A 14,862-nucleotide genomic window follows, 5' to 3' on the forward strand; every position below is an offset into this window, starting at 1 on the left:
AGCAGCAGGAGGCATCTGGCAGGACCACGGCAGCAGCACAACCACACACGTCACACTGTCCAGGCACCGCTGTGATATGAGTTAATCTGAGAGACAGTGGAGCACAAAGGCTCCGGAGAAGAAGCCGAGTTAGTGACATCCAGAATGGCCGGGTTAGCTAGATGCAGTAATAGGATACGAGACAGAGAGAGAGAGAGAGAGAGAGAAGGAGAGAAGGGGCCCGGTGTATTATAGGGGGTCCTCCGGCAGACTAGGCCTAAGTCAGCCTAACTAAGGGCTGGTACAGGGCAAGCCTGAGCCAGCCCTAACTATAAGCTTTATCAAAGAGGAAAGTCTTAGGTCTAGTCTTAAATGTGGAGACGGTGTCTGCCTCCCGGACCGTAACAGGAAGATGATTCCACAGGAGAGGAGCCTGATAGCTGAAGGCTCTGGCTCCTGATCTCCTGTTGGAGACTTTAGGGACCACGAGTAACCCTGCGTTCTCAGAGCGCAGTGTTCTGGTGGGATAATATGGCACTATGAGCTCTCTAAGATATGACGGAGCTTGACCATTTAGAGCTTTATAAGTTAACAGTAGGATTTTAAATTCAATTCTGGATTTTACAGGGAGCCAGTGCAGAGAAGCTAAAACAGGAGAGATATGATCGCGTTTCTTAGTTCCTGTTAGTACACGTGCTGCTGCATTCTGAATTAGCTGGAGAGTTTTTAAGGACTTACTAGAGCTACCTGATAATAGAGAGTTACAATAATCCAGCCTTGAGGTAACAAAAGCGTGGACCAATTTTTCTGCATCTTTTCGGGTCAGGATAGGCCTAATTTTCGCAATATTACGCAGATGAAAAAATGCAGTCCGTGAGGTTTGCTTTAAATGAGAATTAAAAGACAAATCTTGATCAAATGTTACTCCGAGGTTTCTTACGGTAGTGGCAGGGGCCAGAGCAATGCCATCTAGAGAAACTATGTCATCAGATAAAGAGTCTCTGAGTTGTTTGGGGCCAAGAACAATAACTTCAGTTTTGTCTGAATTTAACATCAGGAAATTGGTGCTCATCCAAGTTTTTATGTCTTTAAGGCAGTTATGGAGTTTAGTTAATTGATTGCTTTCTTCTGGCTTCATTGATAAATACAACTGAGTATCATCCGCATAACAATGGAAATTTATAGAGTGATTTCTAATGATGTTACCTAAAGGAAGCATATATAGAGTAAACAGGATTGGTCCGAGCACAGAACCTTGCGGAACTCCAAAACAAACTTTGGTACGTAAGGATGGTTCATTGCGAACGTCAACAAATTGAAAACGATCAGATAAATAAGATTTAAACCAGCTTAGTGCAGAACCTTTTAGGCCAATTAAGTGATCCAGTCTCTGCAGCAGAATTTGATGGTCAATTGTGTCAAGCGCCGCACTAAGATCTAATAAAACAAGTACAGAGACGAGTCCTTTGTCTGAAGCAATCAGAAGGTCATTTGTAATTTTAACTAGAGCTGTCTCAGTGCTATGATGCACTCTAAATCCTGACTGAAATTCCTCAAATAAATTATTATCATGGAGAAAATCACACAGCTGGTCTGCGACTACTTTCTCAAGGATCTTTGACATAAAGGGAAGATTAGATATTGGTCTATAATTGGCTAACACCTCTGGATTTTTTAGTAGAGGTTTAATTACAGCTATCTTAAAAGACTGTGGTACATAGCCTGTTAATAAGGATATATTGATCATATCTAATATATGAGTGTTAACTAAAGGAAAGACCTCTTTAAGTAGCCTAGTTGGGATGGGGTCTAAGAGACACGTTGATGATTTGGATGAAGAAATCACTGCAGTCAATTCTTGAAGAGAAATTGGGGAGAAGCAATCTAAATATATATTAGATTTTACAGCTGTGTTTGAGGTTAGATAGGTACTATCTGAGGGCAGGAGGTCATGAATTTTGCCTGTAATAGTTAGAATTTTGTCATTAAAAAAGCTCATAAAATCATTACTGCTAAGGGCTAAAGGAATACAAGGCTCAATAGAGCTTTGACTCTCAGTCAGCCTGGCTACAGTGCTGAAAAGAAACCTGGGGTTGTTCTTATTGTCTTCTATTAATGCTGAGTAATAGTTTGCTCTGGCATTGCGGAGGCCCCTCTTATAAGTTTTGAGACTGTCTGTCCAGATTAAACGAGATTCTTCCAGTTTGGTTAATCACCAATTCCTTTCAAATTTTCGCAATATTTGTTTTAACTTACAGGTTTGACAGTTATACCAAGGAGCGAACTTTCTTTGCTTTTTTAACTTCTTTTTAAGAGGAGCTACAGAGTCGGCGTTGTTAAGTAGCGAGCCTACGGTGCTATCAACAAAATGATCAATTCGGGAGAGGTTAAAATCGCACGGGAAACCTCTGTTACTGAAGGTATTGGTATTGAATTTAACGAAATAATCTTTTCCTTAAGTTTTGACAGCACTATCTGATAAACATCTAGTATAGTAACTGTTGCTGAGTGGTGTGTAATCGAGTAAAAAGAAATCAAAAGTAATCAGATAATGATCCGATAGCGAGGGATTCTGTGGAAAGACTTTTAGGTTATCAATTTCAATTCCATATGTCAGAACTAGATCGAGGGTATGGTTAAAACAATGAGTAGGTTCATGTACACCCTGACTGAAGCCAATGGAGTCTAATAATGAGATAAACGCGGTAGCCAGGGAGTCATTATCAACGTCGACATGAATGTTAAAATCGCCTACAATAATAACTTTATCTGATTTAAGAACTAAACTGGATAAAAACTCTGAGAATTCAGATAAAAATTCAGAATACGGGCCAGGAGCACGGTACACTATAACAAATAAAAGTGGCTGCGAGGTTTTCCAGGTCGGATGTAAAAGACTAAGAACGAGGCTTTCAAATGAATTAAAATCTAGTTTAGGTTTAGGACTGATTAACAGGCTAGAGTTAAAAATGGCTGCAACTCCCCCTCCTCAGCCGCTGCCTCGAGGAATGTGGGTATTATTATGACTGGGAGGAGTGGACTCATTTAGACTGACATATTCATCTTGACACAGCCATGTTTCAGTGAGACTGAGTAAATCAATATGATTATCTGATATTAATTCGTTTACTAATACTGCTTTAGACGATAGAGACCTGATATTTAACAGTCCGCATTTAATTCTCCTGTTTTGTCTTTCTGTCACAGAAGAGGTTTTAATTTTTATGAGGTTGTTATGCACAACTCCTCTTTGTTTAATTTTAGATTTAGATAATTTAGGCGGTCGGGGGACAGACACCGTTTGTATAAAACTATTAAAACTATGGCTGGGTAACTGAACTAGAAGCTCAGAGAGGCATTTAGGACTGCGTCTCCGAGTCCTGGTCTCAACTCTGGGTTGTCAGGGATTTAAATTACTAATAAAGTTTGCCAGGTTCCTAGAAATGAGAGCAGCTCCATCCAAAGTGGGATGAATGCCGTCTCTCCTAATAAGACCAGGTTTTCCCCAGAAAGTTTGCCAATTATTAACAAAACCCACATCGTTTGCTGGACACCACCTGGACAGCCAGCGGTTAAATGATGACATGCGGCTAAACATGTCATCACTGGTCAGATTTGGGAGGGGTCCAGAGAAAACTACGGAGTCCGACATCGTTTTTGCGTATTCACACACCGAAGCAATATTAATTTTAGTGACCTCCGATTGGCGTAACCGGGTGTCATTGCCGCCGACGTGAATAACAATCTTACTGAATCTACGTTTAGCTTTAGCCAGCAGCTTTAGCAGTCTCCTCTTGACTGTTGTTCTAGAGATGGGTCTGCTGCTAGAACTCTGTGTGGCATTCATCTGCTCTCTGATCTGAGCTGCTGTTAACTTGCGATTTCTGAGGCTGGTGACTCGGATGAACTTATCCTCAGAAGCAGAGGTGACTCTTGGTCTTCCTTTCCTGGGTCGGTCCTCATGTGTGCCAGTTTCGTTGTAGCGCTTGATGGTTTTTGCGACTCCATTTGGGGACACATTTAAAGTTTTTGCAATTTTCCGGACTGACTGACCTTCATTTCTTAAAGTAATGACGGCCACTCGTTTTTTTTCAGTTAGCTGATTGGTTCTTACCATAATATGAATTTTAACAGTTGTCCAATAGGGCTGTCGGCTGTGTATTAACCTGACTTCTGCACAACACAACTGATGGTCCCAACCCCATTGATAAAGCAAGAAATTCCACTAATTAACCCTGATAAGGCACACCTGTGAAGTGGAAACCATTTCAGGTGACTTCCTCTTGAAGCTCATCGAGAGAATGCCAAGAGTGTGCAAAGCAGTAATCAGAGCAAAGGGTGGCTATTTTGAAGAAACTAGAATATAAAACATGTTTTCAGTTATTTCACCTTTTTTTGTTAAGTACATAACTCCACATTCAATTTCAATTTCAATTCAATTTTATTTACACAGCCCAATATCACAAATCACAATTTGCCTCACAGGGCTTTACAGCATACGACATCCCTCTGTCCTTATGACCCTCGCAGCGGATAAGGAAAAACTCCCCTAAAAAAACCCTTTAACAGGGAAAAAAAACGGTAGAAACCTCAGGAAGAGCAACTGAGGAGGGATTCCTCTTCCAGGACGGACAGACGTGCAATAGATGTCGTACAGAACAGATCGGCATAATAAATTAACAGTAATCCGCATGACACAATGAGATAGAGAAGGAGAGAGAGAGAGAGAGAGAGAGAGAGAGATGCAGGTAATGACAGTAGCTTACAACAACATTATTGAAAGTAATAATATTATAGTTATAGTTCTGGCTACTGCGGTACAATATGTTGAAAGTATGTATTAATATCTGGCAGTATACATGTGTGACAATAGTCATATGTGTATAATAACAGTAGAAGTATGACTAATGACTAATGATGGCAGCAGCAGCAGCAGGAGGCATCTGGCAGGACCACGGCAGCAGCACAACCACATGTCACGCTGTCCAGGCACCGTTGCGATATGAGTTAATCTGAGAGACAGTGGAGCACAAAGGCTCCGGAGAAGAAGCCAAGTTAGTGACATCCAGAATGGCCGAGTTAGCAAGATGCAGTAATAGAATACCAGAGAGAGAGAGAAGGAGAGAAGGTGCCCGGTGTATTATAGGGGGGTCCTCCGGCAGACTAGGCCTAAGTCAGCCTAACTAGGGGCTGGTACAGGGCAAGCCTGAGCCAGCCCTAACTATAAACTTTATCAAAGAGGAAAGTCTTAAGTCTAGTCTTAAATGTGGAGACGGTGTCTGCCTCCCGGACCGTAACAGGAAGATGATTCCACAGGAGAGGAGCCTGATAGCTGAAGGCTCTGGCTCCTGATCTACTTTTGGAGACTTTAGGGACCACGAGTAACCCTGCGTTCTCAGAGCGCAGTGTTCTGGTGGGATAATATGGCACTATGAGCTCTCTAAGATATGACGGAGCTTGACCATTTAGAGCTTTATAAGTTAACAGTAGGATTTTAAATTCAATTCTGGATTTTACAGGGAGCCAGTGCAGCGAAGCTAAAACAGGAGAAATATGATCGCGTTTCTTAGTTCCTGTTAGTACATGTGCTGCTGCATTCTGAATTAGCTGGAGAGTTTTTAAGGACTTACTAGAGCTACCTGATAACAGAGAGTTACAGTAATCCAGCCTAGAGGTAACAAAAGCGTGGACCAATTTTTCTGCATCTTTTCGGGTCAGGATAGGCCTAATTTTCGCAGTATTACGCAGATGAAAAAATGCAGTCCGTGAGGTTTGTTTTAAATGAGAATTAAAAGACAAATCTAGAGGCCAGAGCAATGCCATCAAGAGAAACTATGTCATCAGATAAAGAGTCTCTGAGTTGTTTGGGGCCAAGAACAATAACTTCAGTTTTGTCTGAATTTAACATCAGGAAATTGGTGCTCATCCAAGTTTTTATGTCTTTAAGGCAATTATGGAGTTTAGTTAATTGATTACTTTATTCTGGCTTCATCGATAAATACAACTGTGTATCATCCGCATAACAATGGAAATTTATAGAGTGATTTCTAATGATGTTACCTGAAGGAAGCATATATAGAGTAAATAGGATTGGTCCGAGCACAGAGCCTTGCGGAACTCCAAAACAAACTTTGGTACGTAAGGACGATTCATTATGAACGTGAACAAACTGAAAACGATCAGATAAATAAGATTTAAACCAGCTTAGTGCAGAACCTTTTAGGCTAATTAAGTGATCCAGTCTCTGCAGTAGAATTTGATGGTCAATTGTGTCAAACGCCGCACTAAAATCTAATAAAACAAGTACAGAGACAAGTCCTTTGTCCGAAGCAATCAGAAGGTCATTTGTAATTTTAACTAGTGCTGTCTCAGTGCTATGATGCACTCTAAATCCTGACTGAAATTCCTCAAATAAATTATTATCATGGAGAAAATCACACAGCTGGTCTGCGACTACTTTCTCAAGGATCTTTGACACAAAGGGAAGATTAGATATTGGTCTATAGTTGGCTAACACCTCTGGATCCAGGGTGGGCTTTTTTAGTAAAGGTTTAATTACAGCTACCTTAAAAGACTGTGGTACATAGCCAGTTAATAAGGATATATTGATCATATCTAATATATGAGTGTTAACTAAAGGAAAGACCTCCTTAAGTAGCCTAGTTGGGATGGTGTCTAAGAGACACGTTGATGATTTGGATGAAGAAATCACTACAGTCAATTCTTGAAGAGAAATTGGGGAGAAGCAATCTAAATATATATTAGGTTTTACAGCTGTGTTTGAGGTTAGGTAGGTACTATCTGAGGGCAGGAGGTCATGAATTTTGCCTCTAATAGTTAGAATTTTGTCATTAAAAAAGCTCATAAAATCATTACTGCTAAGGGCTAAAGGAATACAAGGCTCAATAGAGCTTTGACTCTCAGTCAGCCTGGCTACAGTGCTGAAAAGAAACCTGGGGTTGTTCTTGTTGTCTTCTATTAATGCTGAGAAATAGTTTGCTCTGGCATTGCGGAGGCCCCTCTTATAAGTTTTGAGACTGTCTGTCCAGATTAAACAAGATTCTTCCAGTTTGGTTAATCGCCAATTCCTTTCAAACTTTCGCGATATTTGTTTTAACTTACGGGTTTGAGAGTTTTACCAAGGAGCGAATTTTCTTTGCTTTTTCAACTTCTTTTTAAGAGGAGCTACAGAGTCAAGTGTTGTTACTTGGCGAGCCTACGGCTATCGACAAAATGATCAAAGTCGTCACGGGAAACCTCTGTTACTGAGGGACTTGGTATTGAATTTAATGACGGAGTAATCTTTTCCTTAAATTTTGCGACAGCACTATCTGATAAATATCTAGTATAGTAACTGTTGCTGAGTGGCGTGTGATCGAGTAAAAAGAAATCAAAAGTAATCAGATAATGATCCGATAGCGAGGGATTCTGTGGAAAGACTTTTAGGTTATCAATTTCAGTTCCATACGTCAGAACTAGATCGAGGGTATGGTTAAAACAATGAGTGGGTTCATGTACACCCTGACTGAAGCCAATGGAGTCTAATAATGAGATAAACGCGGTAGCCAGGGAGTCATTATCAACGTCGACATGAATGTTAAAATCGCCTACAATAATAACTTTATCTGATTTAAGAACTAAACTGGATAAAAACTCTGAGAATTCAGATAAAAATTCAGAATACGGGCCAGGAGCACGGTACACTATAACATATAAAAGTGGCTGCGAGGTTTTCCAGGTCGGACGTAAAAGACTAAGAACGAGGCTTTCAAATGAATTATCATCTAGTTTAGGTAATGTCATGCCATGTGTTCATTCATAGTTTTGATGCCTTCAGTGAGAATCTACAATGTAAATAGTCATGAGAATAAAGAAAACGCATTGAATGAGAAGGTGTGTCCAAACTTTTGGCCTGTACTGTATATATATATATATATGTATATATACACACACACATACATACATTCACCTCAGGAGTTCTTACCTGTCGGAATCCTTCGGGAAACGGTGGAAGGCCAGGTGTGGGGTGTTCCACTGATAGTTGTTGCAGTTCATTGCACTACACTGTTTTCTTTTACTTTTTTTCTCCTCTCTCCTTGACATTGTTGTATATTAAATAGCGATGATGTGAAGGTGATGAAGAAGTCTCCGATGACACCATCTTGCTTGCATAAGAAAAGGTTTATTACAAGAAGTACAGCATCTATCAAGCATCTAGAATGCTTGGAGAGGTTCTTCAGCCAATATGAAACACTCTGGAAAACAGTCCCAAATTCCCTGCTTATATAGACCTGGTGGTGTTTGTGAAATGTGAGACAAAGTCAAACAGACAACAGAGAGACATTCTTGTTGGATTTCTCCAATCCTTGACCTACGCTATAAATATCTTTTCTTTGACCCTGACCATATATGTTTCTTTGACCCTGAGCCCCTTACTGGTCATCCATTCCAAAGCTTCAGAGTAAATGATAATACACTACATATTTCCCCCCTTCGAGACTACACAGAGTCTCGAAAACAAAGAGGTAATACATACATTTTTGCAGTTGTGAGAAAAATAACAGTTCCTCCAATGATGCTTTCTACAGCATTAAACTTAGCAACATAGCAACTTTATGGAGTGCGAGAGCGAAAACCTGTCAGGCAGCTATCTTTCTGAAATATCCTTCAATCAATCTAGACAGGAAAAATTCTCTCACGGCCCCTCTGCCTTAGGCGACCACATATAGTACTCCAGACCAATTTAAAAAGGAATAATTTTTGATAGTTTTTTAGAGATATGACTTGAAAAAATACATATGAAAACCTCAGTAAATAAAATCAAAAATGTCCAAATTCAGGCTGGTCGACCCATCGCACCTTCCAATGGACCTTTCCCTGCTTAATCACCTATATCCCTGAGCACTCACGAAAAAAACAAAACATCTGAGGTCCCAATGTATTTTGTCATTAGCATAAATCATCATTCTTCAAACAAAGAGAAACCATAAACATGTATCACACTGCAGCTCCTCAGCAGCGTCGCCTCTCAATGTAGTGTCGATGGTGTTTTAAATCTCGACGTTTTTATCGTGATGTCCTTGTTCAGGGCCCTCCAGTCCATTTACTGTCCATACTTGAGTGTCTGAATCCCTTCAGAACATCGGGGTTCCTGAGCAATCAACCACCCTCACAGTGGTCTTTCCCCAATATCGTCCTAGGTAGAAAGAAAAGAAAACACCAACCAGTATCTTTTGGAAAGACAACAGATGCAAATTAATTAAACATCAAATGCAAAACTTCACCTTATAAGTAGATGTGAAATTCACAATATCATACTTTCACACTGTTCCTAATTATAAGTCACATTTTCCATTTCCCCCCTTTAATCATACCTCTCTATAGTATGAAACTACTGAATAACACAATAAGAGATATTAAGAGCATAATTTTATTAGATGTTTAAAATGGATATTTCTCAGCCAGGTCACCAGTCACTTCTGCTTCGTCAACGTCTGTGTCAGTCTTCTGTAATAATGGCATCTATGTTTCCGTAACCAACTCATACAGTGTCATATACAAATCACACAGCTTACTTGAGCGACACACCATAAGCGCCAATGGAAGAGCCGCTATTCAATTTAAACCTTTGGCAAAATTTTTCAAAACACCATTCATTTTTTCACACATCCCTTGGCTTTGTGGATGATAAACTACTCCAAGACGCTGTTTAATTCCTAATTTTTCAAAATCAATTTCACCATTTTATCCACAAATTCCTTCCCATTGTCTGAGGATATCTAACCTGGAAGTCACCACCTGCTTATGTCCTCTCTACACAAAAACTTGGCAACAAACTGAGCATCCTACCACTTGGTTGGACAAACCTCAGGCCATCATAAAAATCTGTCCACAACTGTTCATCCATTTCAGTTGCAGCTTCCTGGATTAAAATCACACCCCTTAACGTAATTTTATCTTCCAAGTCCACTTCATGAGTGTCCAAGAAAACTTTACCCAATTTATCTGCTCCTGTGACGGCTTTTTCAGCTTCGTCAGCAGCTTTATTTCCTTGTGTAACCTTTGACACATCTATTTTATGTGCTGCACATTTAGCTATTGCTATTTTTTTTAGGCTTCATCACTGCATGCAACAATTTCATCATCTGAGCATGATGCTGTATTGGAGAGCCATCCGTTTTCTTAAACCCTCGGTTCTCCCACACTGATCCAAATAAGTGACACACTATGTACATATGCAGAGTTTGCATATATTATCACTCGCTTGCCTTCCTCTGGAGTTGGCAAATTCTCAGCTGGATCCACCATGGCACACTTCACTAGGGTGACATCTTCCTGCTCTAAGAGCCTATGATAGTCTCTAAGCCTAGGCATAGTCAATGTATATATACCATAATTCAAGAGATTTCTGAGACCCTGATGGGTAAGAATTGTCACCAGATAACTCCTCTTCCTTTCCCTATTTGCACTAGACCAAACCCTGGCTGTGGGTAGAAAACAACTGGAACCACTGATGGTGGCTGGGACGATTGGTACTGAACCTGGTTCGGCTGCATATGTGGCGATGGTTGGCTTAGTGGAGGCTGGCTCTGTATAACCACAGCCTACTTCTTTTCCTCCTTCTTAGTATCCACCAATTGTATTTGATTCAGTTTTCTGAGGATCTCTTGATCCTGCTCTTTTTGATCATGCTCCTTTTTCCTATATAGCTCCACTTGATGGGCTATATGATCTGTATAAACACCCTTTGTCATACTTCCAAGACCAACCACTTCTGCCAGTTTACTTCTTACTGGTAGGAGCAACCCCTTCTGTATTTTGGCTCGCAAAATGGATTGTTCCCTTTGATTCAAATCCGGATCATTTCCTGTGACATTTCTCCACACTTGATGGGCTCTTGACACATAGGCCCTCAGATTTTCTTCCTGTCCCAGTGGTTCAATATGAATGTTATCTGGATGTACATTTGTCAGAAATGTATCTCTCAGTGCTCTCCACACTCGACTTCTAGTTGCAGCAAACAGCTCTGGTTCATTTACAGCAGTTCCCACATATCGATTAAGTCCCCACAGTAATTAAACCAAATAATTATACTCCATTTATTGATTTAATAATCAACTGATCAGTCCGTTGCCAAGCTCCTCTTGTAAATAACTATAACATATAATATTTTATATAGATATATATAGATGTACTCTATTTCCCCCAAATTAAGAAATATGTGTATGATAGCCTATAAGTGAAAGCAAACTAAACGTGGATCAGCAATAGTGGCTATAAATGAGTATGCACACATTCGTTAAAAACGCAGGTTTCGGTGAAAAGAGTTCGTGGATAAAACAGCGTTGGCCTTGATCAGATTAGATTCAGGAGCTGCCCTTGTCACAACCTCATTTGCAAAATTCTTAGAAGTGACAAAAGTAGAAGTTGTCACCATCGCTGTTATATCATTTATCCCCTTTAACGTTGTAGCTAGACTAGTAGCCTAATTCTTATTTTCAGGTGATTATACCCCAAAGGAAACATCTCTGGTAAATGTCAGAGTCATATAAACACAAGCTGAACAGCTGTCACTAACAAACCTCTCAGTCTCTCAGACTAAATCGGCTACAGTTACTACTTACTCCTACGGGTGTGAACCTTATGCTAACATTAGCTGCTATTAGCTGCTGAACAAGAGACTATCATCGTGTAATGGCATTAGCCCTTTGACTCTGTGTCCTATGCTATCAGACTATGTGCGCAACTGAGTTAAGTGCCAAAAGAGTCTATCGCTGCACCATGACTCCTTCTTTAGCTCCTGGGTGGAATTTTATTACTTACATCTAACCTATTCTGACTATCTTCACCCCAGAATGATCTTGATCACCCATCTCTGACTCCTAACTCACCAAAACTAAATAATGCAGGTTCTGCTGATTCATCATCTGTTTTAATGAACTTTCCCACTGTTTGCTCCATGGTCATTCCCAGTTATTATTAGTAATAGGCTCCTCATGAGTGCTCCCCAAGCATGCACTGTTAACAGTGACAACCTAGTCAGACCTACTATTCATCTTCAGCCTGCCTATCATCTTCATCTATCATGATTTAATAATTTTCTTCAAATAATATCAATTTCTTTATGATCATCGAGGCTTGGCTTAGCCCAGAGGACCCTTTTCCTCTTAATGAAAACCTCCCCTTCTAATTTCTCTTATTTATTTATTTATTTATCTTATTTTCATTCCTTTTCATTTTTATTTATTTATTTTATTTTATTATTGTTTTTTGTTGTTTTTTTTTTTTTACCAAGACCAGTAAGAATGTTCATAAATGTTCTCCCATCTCCTTTGGAAATTTTACCACCTTTTAAATCTTCAGTTTTATAATTAACAGTAGAGACCCAGTACTCTGTGTTTTAATCTATAGACCCCCAAAACTGAATTCTGGCCTTATTACTGAATTTTCTGCACTTCTGTCCCTCATCACTCAACACTTTGACAATATTATTATACTTGGAGGCTTTAACATCCACGTCTGTTGCCCCTCTTGCAATCTTGTTTTATGCACCTAAGAAACATTTCTCATATTAGATCTTTTTATCTTTCCATGACCTCAACAAAATCGTAAATACCCTTGTGTCCTCCTGCTTAGACTACTACAACTTTAGGTCTCTACACCTGTCTTAGCCAGAATTGTCTCCACCATCTGCAGTTGGTGCAAAACTCTGCTGCCAGACTGATCGTCTGTTCAAGGAAATTTGAGCACATAACTCCAGTTTTAGCTGCATTTCACTAGCTGCCAATTAAATTTAGAAGTGATTTTAACATTTTAATATTAACTTTTAAAGTTCTTCATGACCTAGCTCCTCGCTTCATCACCGAGCTTTAATTCCCTTCAAGCCAGCTCCTTATCTAATTTTAAATCTCCTTGAAAAACATATATTTATAAAAAGGCATTTTATTCCTACTAATGGCAGCAGTCTCGTGCATCTATGCTCTTGTTGTCTTTTCTCCTTCTGTTTTTACTCATTCATTCATTACTGTTGTTACATCGTTCTTTACTATATTATTGTCACTTTATTTTCTCCCTTTTTTTTTTCTTTTTACATGCACCTTGTGACAACTATAACCACCTTCACAAACACCTTGTCTCCTCTATCTCTTCCTCAAACTCTCATACACCATAGGTGAATAAGAGAAAACAGACAAGAGTTCAGTACCTTAAGAACCCACTAGGTCCTCATAAACAACACTTAAGTCATTTTCATCTATAACAAATGCTTTTCTCCTTTAAACGTTCAACTATTAACAAATACCCAATTATGATTATAATACTTTATTTCAGTAATATATATTATCCTCAAGCTGTATTTCTTCTTATTCTTTTTACTTTAATTTGATTCAGATAACCTAAAAACTGTCAAACTATCAAATCACAATGATCTAACTTTATTTATTTATTTATTTTTTTCCTCTGACAACCTTACAAGGAGAAAAGGAAAGGGAGCACTTTCCCCTTTTAGGAAGATCAATCCTATTTGCATTTGATATGGGGTATCCCCCCTTGCTCCACCTCTTAGATTTATCAAGAACGTCCACTATTTTAATTTTAGAGTGAACATCTAGCCCAATTTTCTAAAGATCAAATATGCTCCATATAGCAACATATGAAATCATAAACAAGGAACTCACACACACACACACACACACACACACCGGCCGGAGCACACACTCTCACACAGACTCACTAAAAATATCCTCACTGATCTTTTCACCTCTCTTCACAGACATAAATGTCCTTCTTGGGGCTCATAAGTTTTACAGAACCAAAAACGTCCCCTCGAAAGAGGCTCATAACTTTTATCAAAGTCCCCTTCAAAGGCTCATAAGTATTTATCAATATTTATAAAGTCCTCTTCTTTGAGGCTCATATATTTTATCACTAAAAAACAAATAAATCTCCTGTTCTCAACTACAACCTATATATATATATCTATTTCATATGAAATCTATCACATCAACATAACATAAACCCCTGTAACCATCCCATTTCGCAATCTTTCACACACAACCAGAACACAGCTGAGACAGGACTTCCCTCACGCAACAAATTCAACATCCTCCCAAAAACACAAACAACTTTCAATCTTCAATTCTCAACGTTGACTCATTCACACTGTCCTATAGCATGCTTTTTGCCGCTCTTTTCCTATTTCCTTTTTACATCTAAATTTATGCTACCTTATGAGGTGTAAATATTCAATGAGAGGCCATATCAAACCATCGTTTGTCAACGAATGTTAAGAGTAAGAGCATACAATTGAATTTTTATTCTACACCTCCAGTTCCTTGAACTGACCTGAAATTCACCTAGTGATATCCCAGGATTTTAGGCCCATCTAAAATCGCCTCCTTGAGGGCTTTTGTCAAATCTGCGGCATTTTCTCTTTACTTATTCCTATTTTGCCTTTATTCCTATTTCTCTTTACTTTATCTTTATCCTTACCTTATCTCTTTTACCTTATCTCTTTTTTTTTGTTCCATGCGTCCAATTTCCCTTGGGCCCAGGGTTAACACTATCCTCTTTTGTTTTTAGCCAAATTCCTGACTAGTTCTCAAAGCCTACTTTCACGCAGTGACTAATATACACATGTCTTACCATTATGAAGGTACAGGGCCCACCTCTTCATTAACTGCGCATGGTATTTTTTAGCTCACCTTATCGTTACTAATCAGGCTATTCTACATTTTCTCATTGCTTCACTGTTATTTCTTCTTTCCTTAGTTTACTTCAAAGTTTATTCTCTTTACTTACTTTACATTAATGTTTATTCACTATCTTTCCTAAGACAGACTCCTTACATCAATGTTTATTCTCTGTCTTTCCTAAGACAGGCCT

The 14,862-nt window shown here is 39.1% G+C and overlaps 1 protein-coding gene across 1 annotated transcript in view; it reads right to left on the reverse strand.

The window, feature by feature from the left end:
* Positions 1–229: 229 nt before the first annotated feature.
* The window catches only part of LOC125904303 (uncharacterized), a 43,463-nt gene continuing 28,830 nt past the window's right edge, over positions 230–14,862 (reverse strand). The window contains exon 2 of the mRNA XM_049601638.1: positions 230–1,341. The gene's annotated coding sequence lies outside the window, so the exon portion shown is untranslated. The remainder of the gene's footprint in view (positions 1,342–14,862) is intronic.

Source organism: Epinephelus fuscoguttatus, linkage group LG17 (genome assembly GCF_011397635.1).
Source record: "Epinephelus fuscoguttatus linkage group LG17, E.fuscoguttatus.final_Chr_v1".
In the NCBI taxonomy this organism is placed as follows: domain Eukaryota; kingdom Metazoa; phylum Chordata; class Actinopteri; order Perciformes; family Serranidae; genus Epinephelus; species Epinephelus fuscoguttatus.